At 40.4% G+C, this 20926-nt stretch overlaps 1 protein-coding gene across 1 annotated transcript in view; it reads right to left on the bottom strand.

Moving 5' to 3' along the window:
• col8a2 (collagen, type VIII, alpha 2) overlaps nucleotides 1–19241 on the bottom strand; it is a 416640-nt gene extending 397399 nt beyond the window's left edge. Inside the window, exon 1 of the mRNA XM_041212892.1 lies at nucleotides 19225–19241. The gene's annotated coding sequence lies outside the window, so the exon portion shown is untranslated. The remainder of the gene's footprint in view (nucleotides 1–19224) is intronic.
• Nucleotides 19242–20926: the final 1685 nt, after the last annotated feature.

The raw sequence follows: 20926 nt of genomic DNA, 5'->3' as shown, positions 1-20926 counted from the left end.
GTGTTGGGTCAAAAGAATCAACTGGAAAGTTGGGGGAGGGGTGACAAGTTCCTTCCTGAAGCATATTGATGAGCCTGTTGAATTTTTACATGAGTCCAGCAATTTTCTTGCTGATAGCCCACGTTTATTCATTTTACTTTTACAGCTTATTGGTATGAACTCTTGACATCTAGCTCGATAGTCAAATGCCATAACCACTGGTACGTCTTACATATTTTCTATATGCCTTCCAATGATTGCCAGCTCATTGCAATATTTGTGACAGTTTGGTCCTGTGCCTTCACAGCCTCTAGACCCTGGGTTGAGATTGTCCAAAGGCTTTTTTCCCAATACACAGTCAAATGACATTGATTTTCATTTTTGCACGCAGATCTTGGAAGTGAAAGGCCCGTCTTCTAATTCACTGGGCTTCTTAATCCCTCAAAATTATTTTTTAATGCTCTTTTGAGTATTTTGCAATGTTCTCACATAAATGAGCACTATGCTATTGGTGTTTCTTTGATCTTGTGGCAGCAGAGGTTTTCAGTTTGGTGGGAAACGCAACAAAGACTGCTTAGCATATGGAAGATATTTTCACAAGTGTGCAATATTGTCCCTATTTTTCTAACTGGTAAAAGATTGCTAGTGATTTTAAAATGATAGTAATGATTGTAGACTTGGCTGGCTTCCTTTTGACGGCCAATGCAAACCAAACCAAGTTCCGGACTGCTTTGTGAAAACTTTGCTCAAATACTTCTCATTCTTCCTGAAATGTTATGGAAATAGTTGAATATTTCTAGCACCAAGGGCCAAGGAAATTAGTTAAGAAGATTTTCAGTCCCCCTTAGTAATAAGATAGTTGTCTGTGGATGTTATTATCTGGTTTTATATTTTTTTTAATTTGGCACGTTTCTACAAGGCCATAACGTAGTTTAATTAGTTTTTTTTAATAACTCATGCCGCTTGCCTGGTAGAAGAAATATTTGGGCTGTTCTGCATTCTGTTCACATGTAGAGTTGTGTATTTTTCCAGCTGTACAAAACTTTGAAGATCAGCAATCAAACTGAGAACTTGTGATGCGTGGTGTTACATGAAACAAAATTGAAGAATGACTTTGAACCTCAAAATCAATTGGAATTTCCTCAGTGGTGTGAGGCAGCTGATCCACTTAAAATATTTTTCTATTGTTCTACATGTGGGGCGATAATGAGAAGATTAGTTAATGGAACAGGCTGCAGATTTAGCCTTCACCGATATTACATCCTCAACTGATCTCTCAGTGGTATACATCACTGAAGGAGAAAGAAACAATTGATGGGGAACCTTGTGTCAGGTCATGTGTTTTATTCGATGGTAAAGGAGATCATCAGGAAGTAGAACAGGAAGCAAACAATGTGTTAAGTCACTAAAACAAAAACAGAATTACCTGGAAAAACTCAGCAGGTCTGGCAGCATCGGCGGAGAAGAAAAGAGTTGACGTTTCGAGTCCTCATGACCCTTCGACAGAACAGGTTAAGTCACTATATGCCTTCAGAGGATTAAACTGGCAAGCTATGAATAATAAAAGTTTTGTTTATATGACCACAGTCACTGTACTCACTGAACTCCAAAATAGTAACGGGTTATGTAAATTCCCCAATATGTTCCTATAAAAGAAATTATATAAATATAAGCACTAGACATAAATCATGGTAAGTTTACTCAGATTGCCAATTTTTATTCGTGTTTTGAAATAACTCTTTAAATTATATTGTGGGATAATATTGTATGAAAGCTTAATGTGACCTAAACCTCCTCTCTTCACAAATGTAGCAGAGTCATTAAACTATATAGTTATTGTTACCATAACGTGAGGAGGGGTGAAATGACTCCCCTATTCTCCAACTCCAGGTTTGAATGTAACAGGCTTTTTGTGTATTTAGAGAGGATGTGCTTCACCGATAATGTAAAAGTCCCACTATTTACACTTTGGGGCTGTAAAGAATTATTCAGACAGGTTTTCTTAGGTTAAACAAAAGAACAAGGTAAGTTTATTAAAACTATTTCCTGAACTAAAAAAAAAACTAGGTAAATCACAACCATCATTCATACAGTCACATACATTCATTTGAGCCCACACACACACACACACACACACACACACACACACACACACACACACACCAGGACAGATGACAGAGTAAGAGAATAGGCTTATAGGATTTTTTATAGCTCACAAAAGATATATGGCTAGGCTGCTCTTTGGCCAGCCTTGATGTGCTGGTTCCACATTGTGGCTGTTTTGTTCAGCTGTCTTCCTGGGTGTAGTTATATGGAGCAGATTTCCATGGTTTTTTTCTGGTAAGATCTTGGTTTGGTAGAGTTCTCTTCTCAGGGTGGTTACTTTGCAAATTGGGCATGGCCCTTCCAAGAAAGAGACAGAGAGGTACACAGCTTCAAATAGCCTGTGTTCAGTACAGCATTGTCTTTTGTTCTCTCTTTCCTGTTTGGTAAGGCATCCTTGAAATTCTTTGCTGGCAGTGTATTCTAGAGAAATTCTGTAATTTCATATTGCCATGTTTCTTGTTTCTATTTTTAATGATGCACACAGGCCGTCGACATTGTAGCTGAGCTAACTTTACTGATAACACATTTTCCTAACATGAACACATAACTCAGGGTCTGAACTCTATCAAGATGACTCCAACATGTGCTATCTGACCTTCAACCCCAAGGTCATGTGACCCCATATAGTACAGAGTATCATATAGTGTCTAATACTGGAGCTCACAACCACAATCAGCTACTATCATGACACATGTATGCTGCAGTTATTGTTTCAGAACAGGTCTCACCTCAAACATTTGAAAAGTCTTAGGATAGTGTGAATCTACAGGGGATGGGGCCCTTCACGCAAAAATTGGAAATTGTATCTTTGAAAAATACATCCACCTAACATTACCTCCACGAAAATAGAGGGAGGCCTGTTTCTGTTAAATAAAGTAACTGCCTTTATAAAGTAACAGTATCGCAACATAATTTCAGATCCTTAAGAAACTTTTCCTAGTATTTTGAGTTAGAATTTTAATAATCTTGTCAAATATGTTTACATTTAAATCTGCCTGTCAGTAGAATCTCTCAGACCTGTAGAATTGCTCTTCTATGGTGGTATTGGAGATTAGAATTTTCTGAGCACATTCTATCATTAATTTGTAGCGGAGAAGCCAGACTGAATTGTTCAATAATGTGAGATTTTGCAGTATTCTCCTATTTTAATGTGTTATATTCCATCTTTAAATGAATTGTTGCTAGTGTTTCTTTTTGATGGATAGTGAGGAGTAACAACTGTGACTGACTAATAGATATACATGAAGAAGCTGAAGTTTAGTTTGAAGTGGTAGCAGCATGCGTGTTAATTAAGAACATTTGTTTTATTTTGAGCGCTCTCAATAAAATGAGATAACAACTGAAAGACTGGTTCCATTTGGTGCCATCATGGCATATTGTTCAACTACAAAGGAAAACCATGGGTGTGACAATAATGTGATATATAAATGATATGACATTACAATATCTCACTTCATTTCTGGGTTTAGAAAAATGTACCAGATTTGATTAAGGCATAATGAAACATGAATTTGGCCTGAGCTCAGCAAAAGGGGGCACCAAAAGGAAAACTGACTATGTTAAGCCTACACAAACTATACATGGATCATATGGAGTTAGAGAATAAATGGATTGACTTGGGCCAGTTGAGGCAGTCTTTCCTTTTTAGCACTTCAATATTGCAGATTATTGCAGATATGGTACTGATCAATAGGTGATAATAAAATATATTTTATTATCATATTCTATTCACTCAATAGTTACTTAGCAGACAGTCAGTTTGAGTTTCACTCAACACCAACAGGACCCTTTATAGTTATATACGTCAATAAGAATTTCAGATTTTTGTGGAAACAAAACAGGAATTTTTTTCCTTGTCAGGATTTATGATGGAAGAGCTAAAGAAGTAAAATGTTCACATTGTGACATTCAAATGTTGATTTGTGATGCATCTCTTTTTTTGTATGTCTGACACATTCTCTTTTCAACTAGCATCCACTGAGAACTTCTTTGTTCTCGCTCCAACCATGCGGGCGGATCGTGGATTTAATTCCCAGGACTCTAAAACATGCAAATTTCTACTGGAAATACTTTGACACCTCTTAATTCATTCACTATATTGCCAAAAACTTGTCAAAGCAAAAGAGATCTGATGCGCTGTAACAACAGAACTTGGCAAAAGTGAAGAATCATAATGAATAATTTTAACTTCATAATAATCCTTTTGTAATACCTGTTGTCAAGGTATTTTAGATACATGTAACAAGAATGTTTTGTTGTGTTGGTGGCCAAGAGCCAGCTGAAGCTTTTCTCAGTCAGTTTGAATTATTTAAAGCTGTTCTCGTATTAGAAGTGTAAGAGATCATAAGATAGCTGACCATTTTAAAAATTATTAAATAAACTTAGGAAACACAGCACATGCAACCTGTCAAAGTTTTCCTGGCGTGTAATGCATTTCTCTTGCACCTCTTCATTAATTTGAAAACATTAACTGCTGATAATTATCATAATTTTATAGTTTAAACAGGGTGAACTAATCTAATATGGATAAATAATCTAAGTAGGAACTTGGCTGCAACACAAGACTCTGGGGGGGGGTGGGGGGGGTGGGGTAAGTGTGAATGCTTTAGGGATGTCCTCAAACCATCCCTGAAGTGGTCAAACATTCCTGCTGACCCATGGGAGTTCCTGGCCTATGACCAGTCAAAATGGAGAAGGTTAATTTGGGATGACAATGTTTGGATCAAGAGACTTAATTCGGGAGCTTGCAGAGAAGTTGAGGTGCCGGAGAGAGTGCACAAACCCCCAAACAACTCATCTACCCAACCCTTCAAGTACAACCTGCTCTGCGCATGATCGAGTCCGCAAACTGCACATTGGACAATTATCAGTCATCTCAGAACCCATCGAACCAGAGTGGAAACAAATCATCCTCAATCCTAAGGGACTGACTAAGAAGAAGAATCGAATACAACATAAACAGTGCCCTTAATTATCCCAATTTTTAAACTGAGGCTCAATTTTTTGCAACCAACCTTTTATGCTGGATCTTAGAAGGAAGGATCTGAAATGACTCAGGTTTTAGTCACAATTTGACTCGAGTGGATTTTATTGATCACCACTGATCACAGCGGTCAAATATGTTCCAAGGATTATGTTGCTTCAATGGTCAGTTGTAAACTGCAACATGCTTGGTGTTAGAGCTTTACTAACCTTTAGCATAGTCTTGCAGTTAGTAAAATCTCAGCTATGGCAGTGATAGAACTCTTACCCAGTCAGAAGATTGGGTTCAAAGCCCAACTGCAGAGCCTTGAGTGCAGTGTGTCCAAGATGACACTTCAGTGCAGTACTGAGATTACTGACAGTAAGATGAGGCATTAAATGGAAAATCTATTTGTCTTCTCAAGTGCATGTGAGAGGCACCATGGAACTATTTTAATAAGAGCAGGGGAGTTCTGCTGGTGTTGTGGCCAATATTTATCATAACACCTGAAACAAATGATCTGGTTATTATCACAATGATATTTTGGGGTATTTGTTGTCTGCAAATTGGCTGCCATGTTTCCTACAGAACAACAATGACTACACTTCAAAAGTACTTAATTTGCTGTGAAGCACTTTGGGACATCCTGAAGTCATGAAAGAAACTATATAAATGCAGGACAATTTCTTAAATCCCAAAAATTGTAATGCTATGGATTTGTGTTTTATGTGCCACCCCTCTGACCACCCTCTCATCAGCTTAGATGATTCTGAGATTGTACAAGAAGCGTGCATTAAATTATTAGGCATCTATATTCAAAGTGATTTATAGGGAGTACCAAGGGCATTAATGCTTAAGAGAGCAAATGGAATACTTCACGTGCTATGTCTTCTCAAGCATTACAATACATTTCAAACTGACCTACTCAATGTGATTAATAGTTATGCAAGGCCCATTGTTGAACATGCAGCTCCTGTTTGGAATGCTGGACTTATCAAAGGACATGTGAGCAAGCTTGAAAGCGTTCAAAAACGAGCTCTGAAACTGATCCTAGTTAATGTGTACCAGAGCCAGTCTGAGGCAAACAACTGAATATGTGTTCGCTTGCTGAAAAGCGTAAACAGTTCTATCTGGGTTTCGCTAGAAAACTCCTGAATCTCATTATCTCCTGCGACAACCACAAGAAAGTAAATGCGACAGAATTAAGGAGAAAATGCACCATTCTGCAAATAAGATATAGAACGAATAGACTACAAGACCTCCCAGTCCCCTGCTTCATAAACTCATTAAATTCTCAGCCATTTACATACATTTTATGAACTTAACCTCACAACATATGATTTATGGACTTTAAAACAAAATGCAGTAGACCTTTCATTTTTATTCTGTAAAGTAGGGACTCCTGCATTGTGCAATGTGTTGTAATTATTTGTAAACTGAAATGAACATAATTATGCAATCCTTGTATTATTTTATACTTCATTTTTATTTTAATGATTGTCTATAACTAGGTTATAAATCATGATTATTTGTTTTATGTCAATTGCCATCATAATTCAGCACCTGCCATCATTATGATTTTTCAATAAACCAGTTATCTATCTTTACAGTGTTAGTTGTAAACTGAAAACAGGATATTGATGTACTTTTATGAACAAAGAGCATTAACTTTCACTATGGTGTGTAAACTAAACAACCAACAGTGTGAATTGACTCAATTTAATGTTTTTTGAAGCATCCCTTCTAAAGGTTATGCTGGAAAGAACAGAAACTGTTTAGAACAAGTTTGAATTAATAACTGCACTGCCTAATATAATCAAACTTAAACACTTTTTAAAAATTAATACATTGGAACATTCAAGAGTAAGGCATCACAAAAGTTGACATTAACTATGTCTTCAAAATCTTCAAAATAAATACATTTTGATTGATTATTCTTAAACAGCAATTACAAGTTTTAATCATATAGAATACAACACAACTTATATAATACAAGTCAAAAAGTTGCCAGGTTCAACCTTTGATGTGTGTTGAATTCGCTGATATCAGCCAAGGAAGCACAATGGTGTTAGGCAAAAGCAAAATACTGTGGAGGCTGGAAAACCGAAAACAGAAAATGCTGGAAATGCTCAGCAGGTCAGGCAGCAACTGTGGAGGGAGAAATAGAGTCAACGTTTCAGGGCTGGGAACTTTTATCAGGATTGGAAAAAGTTGGAGGTGCAATAGGTTTTAAACAAGTGTGTTACATTCTGCTATTCGACATAAATGTACCAATCATATGACAAGGATTGGTAAAACAATAATCTTGGAGAGAATTCTGCCCTCCCCGTTGGGGGGGGGGGGTTGTGTTGGGGCGGGTGTGGACCCTGTTGGTGCCCCTGCTCGGGTCCACGCTGACATTTTACATGGGTGGGCCAATTAAGAAATCTCCCTGAGGCACATGAAACCTCATCCCGCCCATGGATGAGGTTCCATGAAAAATGCAAAGGCCGCCTGGGCTCTTTGCCTGCCGCCAACCTTAAGGTTGGACGGGCAGCTGTCTCAATAGCCTTAATTGGTTAATTAATGGCCTTAACAGGCCTTTGACAGTTTGGCGGGTGTGCAGCTGCGTGCCCTTCGAACTATAAACCTAAATGATGTGCCATGACGTTGGGACACACACCCGATGTCACCCCGCTTCATTTTATGCCTCGGCAAGCAGGCCCCACCCCCACTTGCCGAGCAGCAAATTCTCCTCCTTGGCTTTTTATTCAAAGGTAAGACTAAATGTTAACCAGGAGGCTAAGTATACATGCCTGACTTCTACCATCTGCTGAACTGAATACAAGTCATGGAGCTGCTACATATTCTGCCAAGATGGTAGTGATTGACAGCAGTGTAAGACACGCCCCTTTAAAAGTACATATACATATCACAGCATCCCCCTTCTTTTCCTAAAGGTTTGCCTTTAAAGAATCAAACTAGTTAAATGACAGCAAAATTAAAATAACATTGGCCCAAGAGTTTCGCTGCCAGGCTGAGTGCACAGAGACAGGAGCATTCCCTGCACTGCAAACCCAATCTTTAAAAACGTCTGCCCGAACTTCCAATATTTGGTTAGGTTTGGGTGGCAGGGACAGAGCCTGGAATAAGAGTTGGGGCAGGGGATGCCAGAAGTAGTGAGGGGTCGGAAGGTGGCCCAGAGTGGTTTGGGCAAGTCGGGTGCAGGTAAAATGCGGACCTTCAGAAAGGACCATTTCAGAGTTAGGTCATCAATGGTGAAGTCCCTGTGCTTCAGAGGAGATATCATTACATTGTCAGGTGATTGTCAAAGCTGTAAATGTTGTCCAACTATTAGCTGGCCCTGGAATGGGTGGTCCATCATGGGCTTTCTTTATGGGAGAATTATCATTGTTGCTGCTTAATCAAAGTGTACTCTACTGAGCCATTGAAAACATGGAGGGGATTCATAAGACAAAGCCGTGGGGATGGCATTATCTTGCCACCACTACCTGGTGCAGATATTATGCAGCCATGTAGTTGGCTGCCAAGTCTCAGTGGGGGAATGAATGATGAACAGTGCCATGGTCATTATCCAATCCACTTGCCCTCTTGCCACCCATCTATCAGCATGTGTCCACACTGTTGACCCTTTGTCACAGCATAACAGTGTGAATATGATGGAGTAAACCAATAGGGTTGTGCAGTACAGCTTGTTACCTTGGAATCACAGCCGCAACGTACAGGTCACCAAGCATTTGCACAAAGCCATTTTCTCCACCAACCCTACAAGTAATCATTGATGATATGGTGAAAATGGCTAGTGCATGTAAGCACACAAAGTGAATGAGAACATTCTGAGTGGCTCATGACGTTTCTCACCTCACATTTTTATTCATAAAATGTTACATGGAGGAGACACGAGGGAAGGGATGGGTCCAGATGCTGCACAATTTTCTGACCAGGACTTTAAAGTTTTGATGGGAAAGATCCAGAAGCGGAGACCAGTCCTCTACCCTGCTGATCACTCATGCCCTGTAACAACCAAAGCAGCCTAGACTCAAATCGTGGCTATGGTGAGCGCAGCAGGAAAGCATGAGTGTTCCTGGATTCAGGACTAGTAAAGGTTCAATGACTGGCTGAGTTCCAGCAAGGTGATTAGCTTGGCTCATCCATGCTGAGGGAACGGTCAAATCTGCATGCTGTAGCTAAGGTGTTAGACATGACACATACCTCTGCTTCAGTATTCAGGCTTTTATGTGTACGCAGCTCATGTAGGTGCGCACAACTCATGTGATGCACAGATACAGTGAAGAGCAGTATCCCTTCATGCACAATAATCTGATGAATGTAAATTCATGGCGGTATTGCAGTCAAAAAGGGTGAAGAACTCCATGGAGATGGCTCGGACTGGGATGAGTCAGCTGGCTGAGATGGCTCTGTCCCTTGGAACTGGTGTCCACGGAGATTGGACAGCTGTCTGTCTGTTGGTGATGGTGAATTACCATTAGCGGGTGATAAAGGCGATGTTGAAATCATTGTGGAAGGTGATGGTAATGTTGGAGGTCAGGATATCACTTCACTGAGCACAATGAGACCTTGGCATGAGAGGGAGTGCAAGGATGGTGTTGTGTTGTAAGGGCAGTGCGAGCATGGTTAAGGCACTGGTGTGCATCAGAGAGTGCTTTCATGTTGAGAAAGGCTATACCTAAATTACGCCTTTTATCTCACACAGATCCTAGCTCCACCCGCTCACTCCCCTGGGCCAGATCATCCCTCAGGCATCAAGAGGAGAAATAAAAACAGAATTACCTGGAAAAACTCAGCAGGTCTGGCAGCATCGGCGGAGAAGAAAAGAGTTGACGTTTCGAGTCCTCATGACCCTTCGACAGAACTTGAGTTCGAGTCCAGGAAAGAGCTGAAATATAAGCTGGTTTAAGAAGGTGTGTGTGTGGGGGGCGGAGAGATAGCCCCCCACACACACACCTTCTTAAACCAGCTTATATTTCAGCTCTTTCCTGGACTCGAACTCAAGTTCTGTCGAAGGGTCATGAGGACTCGAAACGTCAACTCTTTTCTTCTCCGCCGATGCTGCCAGACCTGCTGAGTTTTTCCAGGTAATTCTGTTTTTGTTTTGGATTTCCAGCATCCGCAGTTTTTTTGTTTTTATAAGAGGAGAAATAGACGTCTGAGGAGGCAGCATCACTCCTGACTAGCCCACACTCTGCCAACTGAAGATACAAGCACTTCGGAGGGCGATAGCACATGGGAAGTGTTAGTGGTACAGGATGAGGGGCACCACAGATGGCAGGAGGAGGTGTCAGAGTCAGAAATCTGAGTAAACTCCCCCTCAGAGGAGGAAGGAAAGTTGCAATGATGCTCAAGTGGGCAGGAACGTGAAGCTTAAGGTGTCATATTTTGGGGCCGTGTTTAGACCATCAACAGCAGATGGTTGGACATTTGGCAGAGTTCTCGGAGGAAGTGGGAGGAGATGGAGGAGTCCATTGCAGTCATGAACTCCACATTGTCCCAGGGGCTCAACTGCATGAGCTCTGACCATGAGAGATTGGCCAATCTCATGGAGAGACACATGCAGCAGCACTCAGAGCAGATGCAAGAGCAGTGCCTTGTCCAGGAAAGGGTGCAAACCTCCCTCAGTCGTCTGAATTGGTCCACTCAGGGAATAAGCTCTGACATCCATGGAATACATGAGCTATGTGCCGTTAACAGGACAGTCACACTGTTAGCACAGTGGTTGCTGAAATGGGTGACGATGCGCACCACTAGCCAGACCCATCAACAACACGTGCAGGCCAACCAGGGCCATACAGGTCACTGAGGAGGGTGAAGGTACCAGGAGCTCCTCAGCACACTCACCTTCCTCCACCTCCCTAGTCCTTCTGCCACAGTCCTCCTCTGCTGCACATGTGCTTGTGCCCATGGCTGCCCTTGCAGTGATGCAGAGATGCAAAAGCCCCAGACTGGAGGAAGTCTCCAGTGGGTACCTGCATGACGAGTCAGCCCACCACGCTCCTCATTTAGACAGAGAAGTGAGCAACCTGCCTCCACCTCTGAGGCAACATGCCAGGCACTTCATAGGAGTATGCAAGAGTGAAGGGCGCCATCTCGCTTAGAACACGAATGGGTTCACTGTGGTTACACTTTTAACATATGTACGTAGCACATTTGAAAACTTCTTTAACATATTTACTTACACTTGTACTCAGTGCATGTGTGTACACCAGATCTCAAAAAGAAAAGTAACATTATGAAGGTATTCCTTACCAGTAATAATGAGGGTGGCATGCTGAGGTCCACCTCAACATGCTGTCAGCAGGATCAAGGTTGTTGGCTGATTTGTGATGCTTTGGAGAACTTCTTCCTTCTCTGCTCTGGCACATAAGATTCCAGTGTTCAAAGGTTCAAGCGCCAAGATTCTCCTTGTATCTTTCATTGGCCAGATCAGACTCCGGAACAAATGCTGGGCAGCAGGTGCATCTCAGGCATGAGTGCTGTGTGCAAGGCACTCATCCACTGTGTAACACATTGACCCAGGTGTAGGCATCAGAGCTCAAGAAACCATGTATGGTTCAAGTAATATTGGTCATCTGCTGTGTCCACTACTTTGCTTGTGTTTGTATTTGAGGTGTCACAGGATGTGCTTTGTGCTTTAAACAGAGGTATATGGAAGCCAGGAATGTTGCATATGACACGCACATCAGAAATTGGACCATTGAAAGTATCTGTGCACTAACCACTCAGGCCAAAGAGCTGTTGTTATACAACTACGGGCTCCACATGTGTGAGATGTGTTATGATGTGGCAGATGATGTGTACCAGGCAGACCAAACCCACAAGGGAAACTTGGTTGGACTGTCACAACAGTTTTGCAATTTGTATTTATTACAAGATGTGTACACTGAATTCAGAAGTAATGAGTACACTAAGACCTTGAGATTTTAAAAATTAAATTATTTATTCACAAAATAAAAGATTTCAAGCAAATACATAAGACTATGATTACTTAATACTATAATAAATCCTAAAATTTCTAATTAACCTGATTCCCAATTACACACCCCCTTTATGGCAACAGTCCAAAATAGATTTTAGATCAAAAAAAAGGAAACTAACACAGTACCCTCTTGACATTGGAATTCCAAATGTCTTTCTTTAGCTTTAGTTACTGGACATAACAGACTTATGCACAAATGGCTAGAGGCTTCTCAAAGGCAGTTTTCACACACTCCCTGTTAGATCTTACATGGCCATCTCTCACATAGCCTTTCATTCTCCTTTATATATGTTTCTCTCTCTTTAATATGTAAATTGTATTGTTCCATATGTCTCTGGAATGGTACCTTTCCCATAATATAACAACTTTCATCTTGCCAATATTGTCAGTAATCTGTGGGAAAAATAAACACACTCCTTAGCCTTGCTTATCTGGCTAGTTGTCAACAGACTAACATCCCTTTGAAATCCAAACAATCCCTTCACTTATCTAAAAATGCAAATTCCCTTCACACCTTACATGCTAAGCCAGCATCCATGTTTACTCGATAGCACTTCAAACACATTTCTACACTTAGCTTCTTTTGATAATTCCAAGCTTGCAGTCTACCTGACTCCATATGTAATTAAATCACACAGATGGAACCAACTATACTCACACCCATAAGCCTACTTTACAATAAACCAGAAAAAATATTATGAAAATTACTATACTTTTGTAACAGATGCTTTAATTATATGTATGTTATAACATACAATCCCATAAGCATGCATAGGGTTTGAATTGATGTTGCGTCACTCTCAGCATTGTGGGCATGGTTTGATTTTAGACCATTTGGTGGCATAGGCCCCATGGCAAATGTGATAAAGGACCTTATGAGAATCTATTTTATATAAGGAGCCCTTATATAAGGGGTCTGGTGATGATCTCCTCCTGCAGAGTCAGCCCTGGCTCCCTGGCCTTGCCTCCCTGGCCATGCCTCCCAGTTGCTCTTCTATTAACAGCCTCCTCATCCATTACAGAATCTTTCAAATGGACAAGAGCTTTCTTCCCCTCATCTTCCTCATCTGCAAAGGTTGGAGTTCTGCCCATGGCATCGTCATCATTGATTTGTATGCTGCTACGCTGTGCAATAGTGTGCAGTGTGCAGCATGCAGCATGCCACTGCTATTCTTGATACCCTTGCTGGGGCATATTGCAGAGCTCCACCTGAGCAATCAAGGCACCTGAAGCACATATTTACAATGCCAATTGAATGCTCGATGATATTCCTGCTGATGACATTGCTGCTGTTGTAGTTGCACTTTGCCTCCATTTGTGGAGTCCTAAAGAAGATCATTATCCAAATCTTTAAGGGCCCTTGTCCCCCAAAGCCAACCATAGATCTGCATTGGTAGCTGAGTTGGGAACTCATAAGCATGAAGGAATCGTGGCAGCTGCTAGACAACCTTGTACACATATAGGAAGGCCTTGTTCTGGTCACAAACCACCTGTACCTTGTTTGAGTGGAAGGACTTCCAGTTGACGAAGGTGTCCACATGTTGGCAACATGGGTGCAATCAATAACACCCTGCACCTGAGAGAAGCCTGTTAATTGAGGAAAGGCTGAGATTCTCTGCATCTGAGAAGCAAAATCTACATGGAAATTAACATGATCCTCCACATGAACAAACAGGGCATTAGTTAGAGCCTTAAGTTACAAACTGGGCTATACCAGACAAGTCTCCTGATGATACCTGGAAAGATCCAGGCTCAAAGAAGTTGCGAGCAATGGTTACGTTCACACCCACTGGCATGGCATGGGGGTCAATGGATTGTGGCTCAAATTGCTGCTGGACCATGTGGCATTTCTCTGTCACCACCTCTTGGCTTAGCCTCAATCACCTTCGGCACTGGTCCTCAATCATGTTGATGTAGGATGTCCTAGGTCTGTATATTCCTGGTATGCTCTTGTAGATGGTACACACTGCTGCCACTGTGCGTCGGTGGTGGACAAAGTAAATGTTTATGGATGGGCTGATTCTCCTGGATGGTGTGAAGCTTCTTGAGTGTTGTTGGGAGTTGCACTCAACCAGGCAAATAGAGACTATTCCATTAAACTCCTGAATTGTGCCTTGTAGATGGTGGACAGGGAGTTAGGGGATGAGTTACTTAGTGCTAGATTCCTAGCCTCTGACCTGTTCTTGTAGCCACAATATTTATATGGCTAGCCCAGTTCAGTTTCTGGTCAGTAGTAACCCCCAGGATGTTGATAGTTGGAGATTCAGTGATGGTAATGCCATTGAACGTCAAGGGGTGATAATTAGATTTTCTCTTGTTGGAAATGGTCATTGCCTGGTATTTGTGTAGCACAAGTGTTACTTGTCACTTGTCAGCCCAAGCCCAAATCCTGGATATTGTCCAGGTCTTGTTGCATTTGGACATGGACTGCTTCAGTACTTGAGGAGTCACAAATGGTGCTGAACATTGTACAATCATCAGCAAACATCCCCGCTTCTGACCTTATGATGGAAGGAAGGTCATTGATGAAGTAGCTGAAGATGATCGGGCCTAGGACACTAGGCTTTTTGGCTCAGTTGCAGTAACTTAAGTGGCCACTGCCTTAGCTTGTCATAGTTATTGTTTGACTATAATATTGGTGTTGTTGAGCTGTTTCTGCTTTATCCAGGTTTACTCTAAGCTCTGCCACAAAGCAATGATTGAGGGGTGAAAATGGAGTGCCTGCTTCAAAGGTACAATTAAATAGTGGAAAAAAAAAACTTAAAAAGCAGGCTTCTTTTAGCAGATAGGAGCTGTTACTGGATGGACTTTTTCTTCCCAGCTCAGCCTGCAGTATTCTAACTTCCTCAGACCTCATGTAGAGACAGCAAGCAACAGTGATAAAAACAAAAAAAAAAACTGCGGATGCTGGAAATCCAAAACAAAAACAGAATTACCTGGAAAAACTCAGCAGGTCTGGCAGCATCGGCGGAGAAGAAAAGAGTTGACGTTTCGAGTCCAACAGTATTGGATTCATCTGCCTGTGGAATTCCACTTAAGGTTAGACTTTCCAGAGTCAGATATTTAATTTCTGTTCCTGCTTAAACTTTGCAGCAGGTAGACTTATACTGATTAAGCCCTCCCAGATTCAAACAATTTTACTGGAACCTGATGCTTGCAAGATGCAACAATGTCGCAGACTGGAGGTGCAAGAATGTAGGATTTCTACAGAGCTACAGAATCACTTATACATGACAAATCTTGATAGTTGTTTCTCTGTCACACCAGTTATTTTCTTCTGAGGTGTGTGAAGGGTTCAGAGGCAAAAACCATGCTACCACCATGTTACATGCTTCTATTTAACATAAACACACCAATCATGTGACAGGGATTGGTAAAACGATAATCTGAATTCCTTACTTGAAGATAAGACTATATGCAAATAATGTTAACTAGGAGGTTAAGTATACACATCTGACTCCTACCATCTGCTGCTGTAGATTGAATACAAGTTACGGGACTACTACATCACATCCTGTCAGGGTGGTAGTGATTGACAGTAGGTTAAGATATGCACATTTAAAGATAAATATACATTATATCACAACAAAGTACAGAGACAGGGAAGCAGAGCAAGGGAAGGAAAGACCAGAACCTTGGGGTGGAAGGCTCAAAACACACCCAAAACATTTTCTTTATTTCAATTAAATGAAATTTATATCAAGCTATCCTCAAAGTATTAAGCTTTTTTAAGAACCATAATGGTTCATGGAGTAAGTGTACAAGAAGCGTTCACCTCATTGGACGGAATTTTACAACAGCGGGATTTTATGTTCCTGCCGAAGTCAATGGAGTTTAGAATGGCTCGCAACATTTTAAGGCTCTATCCCCACTGCGACATGGCCATAAAATTCTGGCCATTGTATCCAGGGTTAACTGTAAATGCCAATACATCATGATTGTTGGATACACTTATGATCAGCCACAATGAGTCTCTAATAACATCTGCTTTATCATAGATTATCATTCCCTTCTGAATAGGACATCTGTTCAGCTCTCGTCTGGCTATTTGAAACATCAGGCTAACATACAATCTGCATGCTTAGAAGGAATACCGAACAATATAGAGCAAATAGTAAAAGGGATGGTGTTGCAAGGCAAAAGGAGATGGTAAAGGTACATGTAAACAACAAAAGATATGTCTGGAGGAGGTGTAAATGGGATTAGCAGAATCATTGCCAACAGCTGCTGTCTGAAAAAATGGGAACAGAGATTGAGAGCTGAAATTGTTGAACGTAAAGTTGAGCCTGAAAATTTGCAAAGTGCTTAATTGAAAGATGAGGTTCTGTTCCTTGAGCTCACATTGAGCTTCATGTATACTAGTGTTGGCTTTAGTATCCAAGGGCTAGAGACATTCTGGTCTTTTTCCTGCTTATTATACGTGACTTTGATTGCAAAGTATGCACACACAGCTGAGTAACCTGATTCTCATGAAGGTTAACTAGCTGGATGCAAAAGTATAACAAATACTTTACATTGTAAACACTTTCCTCCAAAATGATTTTGTTTTTAAATTAATATACCATCTAAGTGGTGCAATTTCTTCAATAATGGCAATACACACAGTGTGTGCATACTTTGCAATCAATAAGAAAGTGACCATACTAGACAGGTACAAAGGAAATTTATAAGGATGTTGCCAGGAATGGGAAATTTTATTCATGTGCAAAGATTGGATAGGCTGGCACTGTTTTCTTTGGAACAGAGGTGGCTGAGAGGAGATCTAAATGAGGTGTATAAAATTATGAGAGGGCTCATTGGAAAGGCACTATTTCCCTTGGCAGACAGGTCAATAGCCCCTGGGGCAGAGATTTAAAGTAATTGGTGGAAGGATTAGAAGGGACTTGAAGAGAAAACCTTTCACCCAGAGGGTGATGAAACTCATTACCTAAAAGAATGGTAGAGGCAGAAACACGTGTTGCATTTAAAAAGTACTGAGATATGCACTTAAAGTGGCGTGACCTACAGAACAAGTGCAGGAAAGTGGGATAAGGCTGGGTCTCTTCTTTTTTTGGCCAGTACAAACACAATAAGCTAAATGGCCTCCTCCAATAGCACAATGATGCCCATGATTCTACAAATGCAGAAATGTAATTGTATTCAGCATACTCTTCAGTACTCAGAACTCTGGCCTGCATCTGAACATATCTGAGATGAATATCTTTTTAAGGAGGATAGCTGGAATTGTGGAGAGTTTAAACCAATGGAATAAAGAGCAAGGGTAATGTAAGAGTAGGATGCTTCAATGGAAATTTGAAAATTTTAGAAGATATCTCAAATGAGCTATCGGTTTGCTATCATCCATTTTACATTATCACACAAAGTCAAAATCTTTCCCAATATGTTGCTGTCCAACAACTTGACTTAATTCTGTGTAATGAGCTGGAGAAAGTAGATAACAAATAAGTAAAGCACTGACTACAATATAATTTTAGGCTCAGTGCAAGAACTAAAAAGAAAAAAGACAATAGACAATAGATCAAAAGGGGTCTAAATCCTTTCAGATAGAATGGAAAAACAGGCAAACATAACCATTGATCACAATGGGAAATATTTAACCAGGAGTTTGAAAGGTTACAATTCAAGTATATTCCAGGAAGGAAAGAAAGTGATTCTTTAAGACAGGGTTCCCACCAATGAATAAAGAAATAAGATAAAATCTGAAACTAAAAGTGTTGAATGCTTAGAATCTCTATAGCGATGTCTTAGCAATGTCTCAGAATGTTTTTACAGCCAATGCAATACTTTTGAAGTGTAGTCACTGTTTTAACGTAGGAAAAGATGTAGCCAATTTGCACACAGCAAGTTCCCACAAATAGCATTGTGATAATGACCAGATAATCTGTTTTTAGTGATGTTGACTGAGTTTTTCCAGGTAATTCTGTTTTTGTTTTGAATTTCCAGCATCCGCAGTTTTTTTGTTTTTATCTCTATGTTTTTAGTGATGTTGACTGAGGGATAAATGTTGGCCACTGCACCAGAGATATCTCCCTTGCTCTTCTTCAAGCTAGTGCCATCGGATCTTTTACATCCACCTGAAGGGGCCTTGGTCCAATAGCTTATCTGAAAGATGACATCTCACAGTGTAGCACACTCTCAGTGTTACTCACAATAAGTGCTTGTATCTTTTATTCTCGTTTATTCTCAAGGCAACTCTTGTACTACAGACTTAATCCAGTCCTTTCCACGCACAAGTACTCCAGCTGTATCTGTTTATATTGTTTGGTGGGTGAATCAATGCCCATCAACTGTTTTAACTAGCAATTGTCATTAAAAATTGTAATTGCAATGCAATGTAATTTTTTAAAATTCAACCATGGGATGTGGACGTCAGCATCGCTGGCTCAGCCAGCATTTATTGCCCATCCCCAATTGCCCTTGTTCAGAGGGCATTTAAGAGTCAACCATATTGCTGTGGATCTGGAGTCACTGGCAGGCCAGAGCAGGTAAGGACAGCAGGTTTCCTTCCCTAAAGGGTGTTAGTGAACCGGATGGGTTTTTACAACAATTGGCAATGGTTTCATAGTCATCATCAGACTTTTAATTCTAGATTTTTATTGGGTTCAAATTCCACCATCTGCTGTGGCAGGATTTGAACCCAGGTGTCCAGAACATTACCCCTGGGTTTCTGGTCCAGTGACAATACCACAATGCCATCAACCCCATCTGGTGTACTACCGATATGTTGACACTCAGTACTGCTCGGGGATGTCAGCTTAGATTTTACGTTCAAGCTCCTGGACAGGGACTTGAACCCACAATCTTCTGACTGAAAGTGTTACCTACTGGAGCAAAGCTGAAATATTAGAAAGTATATAATTATAAAAAAGGGAAGTCAGAATAAATATAAATACAATAGGCTACAAAGAGAGGGAGACTAAAAGGCTTCAGAGGTAATATAGGCAATATAGAACATTAAAGGCAAGAAAAAGGTCAATTTAAGATAAAAGCTTTTTATGTAGCAAGAGAGTAATCAAAGTAAGAAGACCATTGTTAAAAATTTGGGTCTCCTATAAATACCTTCTCAGTTTGGTGTTGCCATTCATTCATGGAAACAGGATCTATACCCAATGTAATGGAGTGAACTTGCACTGCTCCCAAGTCTAAATATCTTATCCACCTCATATGTTACCTTAAACTTTACCTTAAATCAAATAGTTCCTCACAGCTTTCCTCCGACTCCAGAGATGGGTCTTGTTCCTCAGCTCAAGAGTCCCTCTCTACCAGCCCGGTCTTCATATAACATATTGGTTTGAATTTGAATACTTCACTCTGATAATGAAAAGTTATTTAAGCTTAATTAGCACCCTAACAATAAAAAAATGTACAGAATGAGCCAGGAAAGTATTATTATTTTATTAAAATTCTATTTGTTTTACAGTGCTGATGATGAAGAACTCATGTATCAATGAATTATGTTCTGATGACATGGTGAAGTTTCAAACTTTTAACCTCTTGACTTTGAAATCTGGCAACATCATTAAAGTGGAATTTCTTATATTTGATCTTGATAAATGATCTAAGGATGTGAGCCACAAAATTGTAAATTCTACTGCTGTTTGACTAAAATACCAAGTAATTCCTCCAGCTTGGATCAAAGGGTTTTCTAAGACTCTGGAAACCAACAGGGAACAGAAATCTTTGGGATAGCTACATTTGCACAATTACACACATGCCCTCTACGTGTAATGACTGTTTCTGTGCTAATGTGAACTGTTTAATCCATGAAAAAGTAATTATCTATGAAGTTCAAAATATTGCCAGGCAACTACAGCTTCATCAGAATTTTGTCAGAAGGTTATTTATTTCCAAGCTGATCTCCTGTGATATTGCAGAGTCAAGACCTATAGTGTTCACAAGGTAGTAGTGGAGTCATACATTTTGTCCTCTTTTTCTTTAATACTTTGATATAATGTTATTATTTATAGTTGAATAGTAAAAGTCTGTTGTGATTTATAAGCAGGCAAGTTGAATTGTTTGGAACATTGAAGCTTCTCAGTCTAGGGTCAGAAACTGGGGGCAGAATTTTGCCCTAATTGGACAGGATCGGCAGGGGTGGTCGGAAAACCGACTGCAGCCCGCGATCAGAGCCAGACCATGATTTCACACTGGTGCGCCAATTAAGCCTGTCACATGAGCAGGGACATGTTAGAAATTAGGATGAATTTTATTTTTATTTTTTAATGATGGACCGAAACCTCATCCCGGCCGTGGATGAGGTTTCGCAAAAAATGCAAAGGCCGCTTGGCCTATTCGCCTGCCCACCAACCGTTAGGTTGGATGGGCAGCGAAAAATTTAAATCAGTTGGATTGTTAATGGCCTTGATAGACCTTGTAATTGTCGGCGGGTGTGCTGCCAACTCCTGTGCACCCGCCAACCGAAATATCGCGTGAGTATGTGATGATGTCGGGACACTCGCCTAACGTCATCACGCGTCATTTTACATTCGAGCAGGTTAGATGAGCGCCCACCCACTCAGTGAAAAATCCTGGCCTGGGAGACACAAAGCAGTGTTACAGAGCAACACTGCCACAAGTTTACACAGGCAATTCTGATTTTAACACAGAATACAGAAAGGGTCAGTAGTGGTAATATTTTAATACATTATAAATGCCAAATACAAAACATTTCAGAATAATGTTATAATCCTATAAAATATTTAATACCTAACTTTTGCATTTTATAAGTTTCTGCACACGGCGATAAAACAACTAGGTTAAACCTGTCATTGGAGTGAACTATTTAAATTCAAGCCTAGTACTATACAAGCTGTATATACACAGCACAATACATTAAAAATAACTTCAATTGGCTAAATTTCTTCTTTTTGTATCTGAAGATATTA

This window comes from Carcharodon carcharias, chromosome 19, assembly GCF_017639515.1.
Source record: "Carcharodon carcharias isolate sCarCar2 chromosome 19, sCarCar2.pri, whole genome shotgun sequence".
NCBI lineage: Eukaryota > Metazoa > Chordata > Chondrichthyes > Lamniformes > Lamnidae > Carcharodon > Carcharodon carcharias.
Note: the sequence above shows the minus strand (reverse complement) of the source record. Positions and strands in the feature narration are given on the sequence as shown.